The sequence below is a fragment of the Miscanthus floridulus genome, chromosome 14 (assembly GCF_019320115.1).
Source record: "Miscanthus floridulus cultivar M001 chromosome 14, ASM1932011v1, whole genome shotgun sequence".
NCBI lineage: Eukaryota > Viridiplantae > Streptophyta > Magnoliopsida > Poales > Poaceae > Miscanthus > Miscanthus floridulus.
In genome coordinates this window covers 31,473,402-31,484,778 of record NC_089593.1, presented here as the reverse complement: position 1 = coordinate 31,484,778, position 11,377 = coordinate 31,473,402, and the positions used below count along the sequence as shown (strand labels likewise).

General features: G+C 45.9%; 1 long non-coding RNA gene across 1 annotated transcript; it reads right to left on the bottom strand.

Annotated features, from left to right (window-relative positions):
• Nucleotides 1-9,785: 9,785 nt before the first annotated feature.
• LOC136502847 (uncharacterized) lies at nt 9,786-11,121 on the bottom strand. Its single transcript, XR_010770729.1, has 2 exons — nt 11,009-11,121; nt 9,786-10,007 (listed from the first exon to the last, which is right to left on the bottom strand). It is a non-coding gene; the product is annotated as an uncharacterized lncRNA (long non-coding RNA).
• Between the last annotated feature and the right edge of the window lie 256 nt (nt 11,122-11,377).

Below are 11,377 nucleotides of genomic sequence, written 5' to 3'. Positions count from 1 at the left end.
CAGGGTTCGAAGGTGGGTCCACGAAGGGCTCGAGGCCACCCCACGTCAACACAGAGCTAGGGGAGAAAACGCAGATGAGCCCCATGCAGCCCTCGCCCCGTCTGCCCCAAAGCAGATAAGGTCATCTCAACCTTCTTGTTCGATCCTAAATCTCTCGCCAAGCCCACAGAATCTCCATCGAGGGGAGGCCAGTAGGCCACCTAGGTCGGTCTCTAGAATGACCTAGGCATATGCTGGGTTGCAGGTAAAGGAGCAGTGGAATGTCACAAGAGGGCTATGCTGACCCCGTCACAAAAGACGAACCCGGATTCCACTTGATCATACCCGTTAGCGAGCTCACCGAGTGCGTCACTCAAGCCTGAGCGATCAAGGCAAGCGACAAAACTCAGCCCCTCTGGTTGTGAAAAACCGAGCACGGGGTAACGCACACAACTCAAATCAGCCCCTACTAAGGCCCAACAGGGCTCGGGGGCTCAAGATAACAAACGCCTGGGTTTGCGACCCTGAACTCGCCCCATCCCTCGGCTACGCTTCGATCGCACACCAAACGCCTGGGTCTACGAACCCAAACTCGCCCCATCCCTCAGCTACGCTTCGACTGCACACCAAACGCCTAGGTCTGCGACCCCAAACTCACCCCATCAGGATCCACAAGCTCCGGCTCGCTCGATCCCAAAACTAACTAAATAACTGCCTCGGCTGTGCAGGCTGCACCAAGTCCAGGATCCACGACTCTGACTCGCCCGATCCCACGGCGCGCACCGACGCCAGGACCCATGAGCTCCGTCTCATCCGATCGCTGAACTAACTGCCTCGCCCGATCCCACAGTGCGCACCGACACCAGGACTCGTGAGCACCATCTCGTCCGATCCCTGAAATGTCGTGCCCGATCCCACGGCGCGCACCGACGCCAGGATCCACAAGCTCTACCTCGCCCGATCCCAAAACTGAAATGCCTCGGCTGTGCAAAGATGCCTTGGTTAACGACTCTGTCTCGACTAAAAAACACGCACACATGCCCGCTGAAATACCCCCCAGACGATTCTGCCCGAATCGCCCGGGGGCTCAGGGGCTACACCCGCAGGTGCGCTCGCGTGCACCCGCTAATGAAACAAAAACCTCCCCCACTAGCAACACGAAAAAAAACCCCCAGACGGTTCTGACCGAACCGCCGGGGGCTCAGGGGCTACACCCGCGGGTGCGCTCGCGCGCACCCACTATCAAGATAAAAATCCCCCAGACGATTCTACCTGAATCACCTGGGGGCTCGGGGGCTCCTGTCGGGTTCATAAACCCAGGGTCCCTCACGGACCGACTTCCCAACAAAGGCTCGGCCCAAGCCAACAACACGCAACTCATGGGCCGGCCCAAGTATCTAAACAACAGGCCAGAAGGGCGATCCAATCACCGACCGGAAAGTCTGGCAGAGGAGGAGCGGCGCCTGTTTTCCGACTTCGGCCCACCTCTCCGATAGGAGCGCTCGCTTCGGTCTCCAGCCCGCCTCAAGACGGCCTCTCCGACCGGAAGGTCTGGCCAAAAGCACTACTTCCGACTTTGACCCGTGTCTCCGACTGGGGATGCACCGAACCCCTGCTCACTGCTCTTCTCTGACTGGCGCATTCAGAGCCGCCTAGGACTAACCGACAAGGGACGCCCGCTCGGTAAGGACCAGGGAACGAACAGAGAGAGTAAGGTAGGGCGCACAAGTCAAAACGCAATACCAGGGACCATACCCTGCGCACCTGCAGGACCGTACCCTACGACCTCCCTGGCATGGCAGAGCCCAAGCAGTGTTGTAGGCGCCAACATTTTCCCCTATAGTATTGTGGGCACCATTAACTCTCATACGGTAAGGCTCCCCCATATATTTCTGGGCATCGATAGTGTTGTGGGCGCCGGCATTTATCGTACCAAGCGAACATGGTAGAACCCCTTACATAGCTCCGGGTATCAACAGTATGGTAGGCACCGACGTCTGCCATACCCAAAGAAGACAACACGACCTCCCACGTGCATCTGACATTCAACAGTGTTGTGGGCACCTACCATCGTCCTGTACCCGTCGGTGTGGGCAACAAGGCTCGGCAGCAAGCGTACTCCTTCTCTCTCACTTGTAAGGACAATCCCTTCATCTATAAAAGGGGATGCGCTCTCTTCCAACAGGCAGATTGATCAGATAGATCAAGTTCACTAGTACACAACCACAGAACCGCCAGGTTCGTACCACAAGCACACGCTTGAACACTTAGCTCATAGCGGGGCTCCCGTCACTCTCGGCCCATCCGACCGGTCCTCTTGTACCCCTATCTTTCTCCTTCTCGTTTGTAACCCCACTGCAAACTTTGAGCACCTAGGCTCAGGAATAAAGTCACCGACCGATTCAAACTGGACGTAGGGCACGTTGCCTAGACCAGTATAAACCCTGTGTCATTGAGTGCTAGGCCACCTCCGATCACAACGTACGGCAAAACTACAAATATTTACTTGTTGGTCACTTTCTCCACCGACAGTTACTCACCTGGATGTAGGTTTTGTTGTTGTTGTTCATGATAATGATCATTTAGATCAAATGGATGGGCAAGTCTCCTGCATGTTGATGATCATTTAAATCAAATGGCCTATATTCACTGGATAAAAATATAACTGATCAGTTTAAATTTAGAAATCTTTTCAGGTAGAAAATTTGTTTTTAACAAGCCTTTGTATTAATTGAAGTAATCACCTCTCAGCAGGCTTTCTTGTTCTCCATACTGATGATGGTCATTGGAATCATAGGGATGACAACAATTCTAATATGCTACACAACAGTTTTAGGTGAGATACATAAACACTTTAAAATGTTGCATGGTACTTCAATCAGGAAAAAAATGACATCTGATACTTGATTCCGCAATCAGAATTTGAGGGCAAAAATGAAAGCAATACACAATAATTTTAGGAGAGGAGAGATAGAGATTTAGAACTATGGCACTGTTTTTTGGAGACAATGAAAACAACACACATATCTTAGGAGAAAGTTGAGAGAGAAATAGAACCAGTACAATAATCTTTTGAATACATACTGTGTGCTTACCTTGACGAAATACTTCTTCGTCAGTTTCATGAAGATTGAGGCCAAAGTGATGTCCTGTACTAGTGGCCCCTCCGTGGACTTCGACATCCTGATCTGTTGCTTGGTGAAAGAGGCAAGGTAAAGCTTCTGGTCCCCCACCTTCACCTGCAACCACTACATCTTGTAAGGGACCATCATCTTCTTCTTGAGAAGGTTTGTTGTTGAGATTAGGCAACTCCTCTTCTCCACCTGCTGGTGCGTTCAAGTCTGGTATGACCATGGATGAGGAATGGTTCTAGTGATGATGGTAAAGCTATGGCTGTTACCCTTTATGAACCCCTAGATTAGAAAAATGGCGCCTGGAGCTGTTGTTTGAATTTTTTTGTTTTGGCAAGTGTATGAGCCGGTGTTTTTGGCTCGCTGTATCTTATGCCGTCCATGAAAAATTCAGTTCTGAGTGGGTAGTGCATGTGGAAACATGAAAAGTTGTGTACTGGATCATTTGTTTATGCAAAAATACTTGTGAGTGGGAAGGAGTACCAAGGAGCTCACTAATGAGCATGTCATCTCAATAAACAGTAGTTTCATGATTGCTTGTAGGGCTATTAAGGTATTTTACCATCATTCTTAGTCTATGCTACAACTCCTAAAACGACCTGTATACTAGGACATAGGGAGTATGTGAGAAGAAGGGTAAGAAAGAGAGTATGGAAAGAATGAAGGGTGGGCCCATATTAGTACTAAGAATTATACATTAAACACTTATAGACAAGAAAAAGAATATTGTTGTATAGCTTGTCTCTTATGGCTTGTTTTATAGCCAAGCACTTGTCCCAACTATTGAACCTGCTCTTAGGGGAGATAGCTCACATTTTCTTCTCCAGCAGTCCCCCAATAGCTCTCTTGTTTTTGTAGCCACCAATATCTTGCCCATCTCCCCCAATATGCTAGGCCCCACAATAACTACCACTTTTTCCACCTCTCTGCTCACTACCCACATCGGAGCTCGCTTTGCGCCATGACTGCAACTCGGGGCTGATCTGCAAGGGCGGCGCTCCAGCTCAGGGTTGGTGCGTGGCGGGGCCGGAATCAGGGCTGGAGCCAGAGACCTGCCGCGCCAACGGAGATCTCGCGTATGGTGGAGTTGGAGACCTGACACTCGATCCCGAGGCGGAGAATGACACCGAGGATCCCGTGGCAGAGGACGCGCAACCTATAGCAATGGCGCTGGCCCGCGCTCGATCCCGAGGCGGAGAACGCTGGTGGAGGACGTGCCACCCGCGGCAACGGCGCCGCCCTGCGCTCGATCCCGGGGCGGAGGACGCACCACCCGCGGCGACGGCGCCGGCCCATGCTTGATCCCGGGGCAGAGGACGACGCTGGAGGATGCACCTCCCGCGGAGGACGCTGGCTAGAGCCATCATCCCATGGCGACGACTGACACCTTCGAGCTTCGGTGTCAATGCGATCTCCAAGCGGGAGAAGTTAAATCGATGGGAGAGAGATAGGTGGGTCCCATATTTTGAGAGAGATTATTGGTAGTCTGTTGTAGCATCTTTCTCAATAGTTCAAAAGATAATATTGGGCCACCCCAATACCATCTTATTGGGGGAGGTGTATCGTGGAACTGCCCGAGATGCTCTTAGACCCCTACCTTTTGCACGCATGTCGACCTCAGTGACCTCAGCGCCTGGCTGATCGTTCTCCTGAAGCCGGCACGGAAAAGGTTATGAAGTTTAAAACTTAACTTGGACTCTACAGCCTCTAGAAGTCGAAGCAGTGCATGAAGTAGTCTTCTACTAGTATACAATTTCGTATGCCATCAATTCATTACTCCTAAAGAATTGTCTAAGGACAGTGAGAGCTAAAAACGGAACTACCAAATCACAGAGACTTGTTCTTTGATCCGTTTTGCATTTGCAAGTGTTTTTTTATGTTGCATAGTTCTGCTAACTGACTATCTAGATTAAGTCATTCTAATAGCGACCCATTACAAATTCCACAGTTTTGATTCTTTCTTCGGGTAGGGGGGTGGCTAAAGCAAGACACTATCTTTTCCTAACAACCTGCTCTTGTTGTGTTGCACCCTGTTTGGTTTTGATGAAGTCATATTATCAGTTATTTTAGCTAAGCTTCTTTGTATGCAGCTGGTAGTAGTAGGCCTTGTCACCAGATCACTGAACTCTTCAAATCTATTTAGTCATTGACCTAGCTCTTATTGGCGAACTACTAGTATATGTTTTTGTTTTTCTTGTTGTCTTGTCATTTCCTTTGATCCAGTATATTTCATTACTTTAATTAATAATGTGGTTAGTTTGCGGAATGAACCTTTCTGAAACATTCCCTCTCTAGATTCTTGTATTGTCGTATATCGTATAAAAAAGCATTAAGGACAGCGGTTTTTTGTATTCGCTTATGTGGAGCCATTTGTAGGTGTAGATTGATGTGTTGTTTACACTGGACTTGTTCTGCTCAGGGCGGTAGGTCATTGATTTGTTTTTCATTTCTAGTTATCCCTCAAATTGTTTCTTAATGCCACACTTGGTTTACTCGCTCAAGAAGACTAGTGTTGCTCTCAGATACTTGTTTTAGCCGGAATGAACTTTTCCATATCTGAATACTGAAGTATGCATGCTGCAACAATCATTCGTTGGCCTGGTCCAAATTTAGTACCACATATGGAAATAGTACTGACATTAATTCAGATACATCAACATAAATGACAAATACATATATGTTTTTCACAAATCACAAATATGGGAGTATATATAATAGCCCCTGACTCTAGTGGCAGTATGTGATCACCCATGACTCGTTACAGGGCCGATGGTACCGGTGGATTTGGTAGAGAGAGAGAAAATACTGTATGATGTGCTAGTGTATATATACCACTTCGACATCCTGATCTGATGCTTGGTGAAAGAGGCAAGGTAAAGCTTCTGGTCTCCCACCTTCACCTGCAGCCACTACACCTTGTAAGGGACCATCATCTTCTTCTTGAGAAGGTTTGTTGTTGAGATTAGGCAACTCCTCTTCTCCCTCTGGTGGTGCGTTCAAGTCTGGTATGGCCAAGGATGAGGAATGGTTCAAGTGATGATGGCAAAGCTGTGGCAGTTAGCCTTTATGGACCCCTAGATTAGAAAAATGGCGCCTGGAGCTGTTGTTTGAATTTTTTGTTTTGGCAAGTGTATGAGCTGGTGTTTTTGGCACGCTGTATCTTTTGCCGTCCATGAAAAATTCAGTTCTGAGTGGGTAGTGCATGTGGAAACTTGAAAAATTGTGTACTGGATCATTTATTTATGCAAAAATACTTGTGAGTGGGAAGGAGTACCAAGGAGCTCATTAATGAGCATGTCATCTCAATAAACAGTAGTTTCATGATTGCTTGTAGGACTATTAAGGTCTTTTACCATCATCCTTAGTCTCTGCTACAACTCCTAAAACGACATGTATACTGGGACGGAGGGAGTATGTGAGAAGAAGGGTAAGAAAGAGAGTATGGAAAGAATGAAGGGTGGGCCCATATAAGTACTAAGAATTATACATTAAACAGTTATAGACAAGAAAAAGACTATTGTTGTATAGCTTGTCTGTTATGACTTGTCTTATAGCCAAGCACTTGTCTCAACTATTGAACCGGCTCTTAGGGGAGATAGCTCACATTTTCTTCTTCAGCAGTCCCCCAATAGCTCTCTTGTTTTTGTAGCCACCAATATCTTGCCCGTCTCCCCCAATATGCTAGGCCCCACAATAACTACCACTTTTTCCACCTCTCTGCTCACTACCCACATCTGGGTTCGCCTTGCGCCATGACTGCAACTCGGGGCTGATCTGCAAGGGCGGCGCTCCAGCTCAGGGTTGGTGCGTGGCGGGGCCGGAATCGGGGCTAGAGCCAGAGACCTGCCGCGCCAACGGAGATCTCGCATATGGTGGAGTCGGAGACCTGACACTCGATCCCGGGGCGGAGAACGACGCCGACGATCCAGTGGCGGAGGACGCGCAACCTACAGCGATTGCGCTCAATCCCGAGCCGGTGGAGGGCGTGCCACCCGCGGCGCCGGCGCCGGCCTGTGCTCGATCTCGGGGCGGAGGACGCACCACCCGCGGCGACGGCGACGGCCCACGCTTGATCCTGGGGCAGAGGACGACGCTGGAGGACGCGCCACCGGCGGAGGACGCTGGCTAGAGCCATCATCCCGCAGCGACGGCTGACACCTTCGAGCTTCGGCGTCAATGCGATCTCCAAGCGGGAGAAGTTAAATCGAGGGGAGGGAGACAGGTGGGTCCCATATTTTGAGAGAGAATATTGGTAGTCTGTTGTAGCATCTTTCTCAATAGTTCAAAAGATAATATTTTGCCACCCCAATACCATCTTATTGGGGGAGGTGTATTGTGGAACTGCCCGAGATGCTCTTAGACCCCTACCTTTTGCACGCATGTCGACCTCAGTGACCTCAGCGCCTGGCTGATCGTTCTCCTGAAGCCGGCACGGAAAAGGTTATGAAGTTTAAAACTTAACTTGGACTCTACAGCCTCTAGAAGTCGAAGCAGTGCATGAAGTAGTCTTCTACTAGTATACAATTTCGTATGCCATCAATTCATTACTCCTAAAGAATTGTCTAAGGACAGTGAGAGCTAAAAACGGAACTACCAAATCACAGAGACTTGTTCTTTGATCCCTTTTGCATTTGCAAGTGTTTTTTTATGTTGCATAGTTCTGCTAACTGACTATCTAGATTAAGTCATTCTAATAGCGACCCATTACAAATTCCACAGTTTTGATTCTTTCTTCGGGTAGGAGGGTGGCTAAAGCAAGACACTATCTTTTCCTAATAACCTGCTCTTGTTGTGTTGCACCCTGTTTGGTTTTGATGAAGTCATATTATCAGTTATTTTAGTTAAGCTTCTTTGTATGCAGCTGGTAGTAGTAGGCCTTGTCACCAGATCACTGAACTCTTCAAATCTATTTAGGGATTGACCTAGCTCTTATTGGTGAACTACTAGTACATGGATGCATGAATAAGACTTGTATATGTTTTTGTTTTTCTTGTTGTCTTGTCACTTCCTTTGATCCAGTATATTTCATTACTTTAATTAATAATGTGGTTAATTTGCGGAATGAACCTTTCTGAAACATTCCCTCTCTAGATTCTTGTATTGTCGTATATCGTATAAAAAAAGCATTAAGGACAGCGGTTTTTTGTACTCGCTTATGTGGAGCCATTTGTAGGTGTAGATTGATGTGTTGTTTACACTGGACTTGTTCTGCTCAGGGCGGTAAGTCATTGATTTCTTTTTCATCTCTAGTTATCTCTCAAATTGTTTCTTAATGCCACACTTGGTTTACTCGCTCAAGAAGACTAGTGTTGCTCTCAGATACTTGTTTTAGCCGGAATGAACTTTTCCATATCTGAGTACTGAAGTATGCATGCTGCAACAATCATTCGTTGGCCTGGTCCAAATTTGTTAGGCATGCATGACCCAGTGTCTGTCGTGTTTAGGGGAAACTTTGCTGCTGTTGTTGTGCGTTGCTCATGGACTGAGTACTGAGATGAACCAATTCAGCAGCAGTTGCATGAATATTTATCAAATCCTGCAACATTTTCTTAGCCAAGAAGTTTGCTCACAGGTATATTGTAAGAGCATCTCCGAAAGCTTCTGAAAAATTATTTGGTAAACAAATGATTAGCAAGCACGGAATGCACACGCATGTTTGTGAGTTTAGAGGGAGATTTAGGGGAGTTCATATAAAACTATTTGGAGTCTGTTTTTTTTCTATTTTTCCAAAAATGAATTAAGGAGTTGTTTTAAGAAGCACTTTGGATCCGAGATGCTCCAAGCATTTAAACCTGCTGTGTGGCCAAAAAAATGGCATGTACAATGGATCTGTTAACCATGTTATTATGTAAAAAGTTTGGTTTTTTCCATAGCATAATATGCACCAATTAAGTGCTTATCAGGTGGAGAAGATGCTTAAGTTTGCTCCGGTGCTAATATGTGTTGGCATGGTGTTTGAGTATATTTTAAGAAAATATTTGAATTATTAGATGGACAAGGTAGCGTGCCCGTGCGTTGCTACGGGATAGCTAATAATTTATACTAAAAACACACGGATCGCACGATAAGATAACAATACTGTAAAAATTAAATATCAAAGTTAAAGTTACAGTTAATCCAAAAAGCAAAGTTTGTGAAATTAACAGTCACGGAGAGCGCGACGTCATAGGCTTACAACCTCTACTTTATAGACCTTTCCGTGATACGCCTAAGATAATGTTTTATATCGGCAGGAAGAAATCTCCGATATCCATTTCTTTCGTGCGCCAATAAATACACGAATAAGCTCCGCCGCATCTCCATACCATCCTGTACACAGGCTTGAGTATATATGTCAATATTAGTGCCTGTCGCATAGGTAATACTGCGTCTCTTGAAAAATCTTCCACAAAAACTTAAAACAAAGTGTTATACTCACCGTATAAATATGTGTGGCTTTTGGTCTATTTCACATAGACATATTGTGGCAGAACCTCCTAAATTATAGGACCCACATGCACCTGTCCCTGTCCAACGACCTCTGACGACTATGCATATGTTCCTAGTAACTTAAGAAGACTGTCGGGTGTCCCCGTGGAACCCCGAATCATCCACGATTTCCAAGCAGGATCACGTTACAGAGTCATTGTAGTATTACAACATTTATTCAAATATCAAAACCAGAGTAAAAACAGCGGAAGTCTTACAATAACATAATTTACAAAACAGTAGTTTCAAACCTTACAAACTAAGTTTGATAGTTATTACAAACCATAGTAGTAGTGGAGTGGCATAATTAATATAGACATATCACACAAAATAAACATCCTGCCCAAGGATCACACATTTACTTCTCATCGTCAGAACGAACGATAGTCATGCAGCACGATCCAAAACAGATCTGCTCATGAGGCTCACCTGCAACAAGGGGTCAACGAACCCTGAGTACAAAAGTACTCAACAAGACTTAACCGAAATAAGAACTGATAACTCAGGAATGCAGGCTCAGGGATTCAAGGTATGGTTTTAACAATAATCAAAGTTCTTTTGCGTAAAAGCTCTTTAATAAAATTCTTTACTTCAAAGGTAAAACTTTATAAGTACCACATATGAATCTGTCAGGATCCGTAATGAGATCATGAACTTCATATCAATCTTTTTCGCAAACCTTTCTCAAGTTTCAGTTATTAATTCTACGATGATGAACAGTGAGTTGAGTCTCCATAACCGAGGAGCAACGACGATTCGAACCGATTAAAAACCCAGCTGGGAATTCCAGACCACACGACATATGCAGGTCCCTGACCTACATATACCAACCTACCCTCGGATCCTCTAAAACAAGAACGGGTCCGCGCCACCCGAGAATACAGCACACCTCCAATCCGGCCATATTCTAGCCACGAGGGTACACGCTATTCCCGCCATCTCTCCACTCCCAGTGCGCGAGTAGCCATTCTCGTAATAGAATAGCCAAGCAAAGGCTTACCGGAGTATGTGGTTAGTACTACAAATTCTCACCTCATGCAATTCAACAACGGACGTGCCTTAATCGACACAGGCGGAAAGAACCCGCTCACAAGACCTCCATGTCTTGTGGCTCACACACCCCGAGTCCGCCCGGTCTAGATTTATTACTCCACATTCCCATATCACATGCTAACATAATTAACCAATGTTCCATTTAAAACTTGCAGGTGGCAGGTAATCACCCGACTTTCATCGTTCTACGCATAGCTAAGCAAAACTAGGCATATACGAGTTTAAAAACTGGTAATATGGTAAATATGGAATAACAAGGATGGTAATGCACCAATTAGGCTCTTACTTAACTCCTACTCACTTAATGCAGTAACGAAAAGCAAAAGCAAAATTAATTTGTAAAACACAAGGTAGGGTTGTATGCATCCGGGGCTTGCCTTCGTTGACGGAAAAGTCCGGCTCCTGCGTCGTTTCACAAGTATTCGATCCGACCTCAACAGACGGATTAACCTCCTCAACAACTTGATTAACTACCACGTGTTCACCTTCGTTCACTACACGTAATAACAATGCCATGTTTAACATGATGCGGAATACGAAACATGATGCTCGATGAGGGATACAAAAATTAAGAATTTGAATACAACTTTCCTTCGCGGTACAGTTGCAAGTCAACAAACTAAATCTTTTTCGTAACACGTACATCAACTGCCAAGGATCATTATCAACAAATGACCCAAGGTCATCACTCAATCCAAAATTTCAAACAAAACCTAAATCATCAAAGGTTACTATTTGCTTTTATG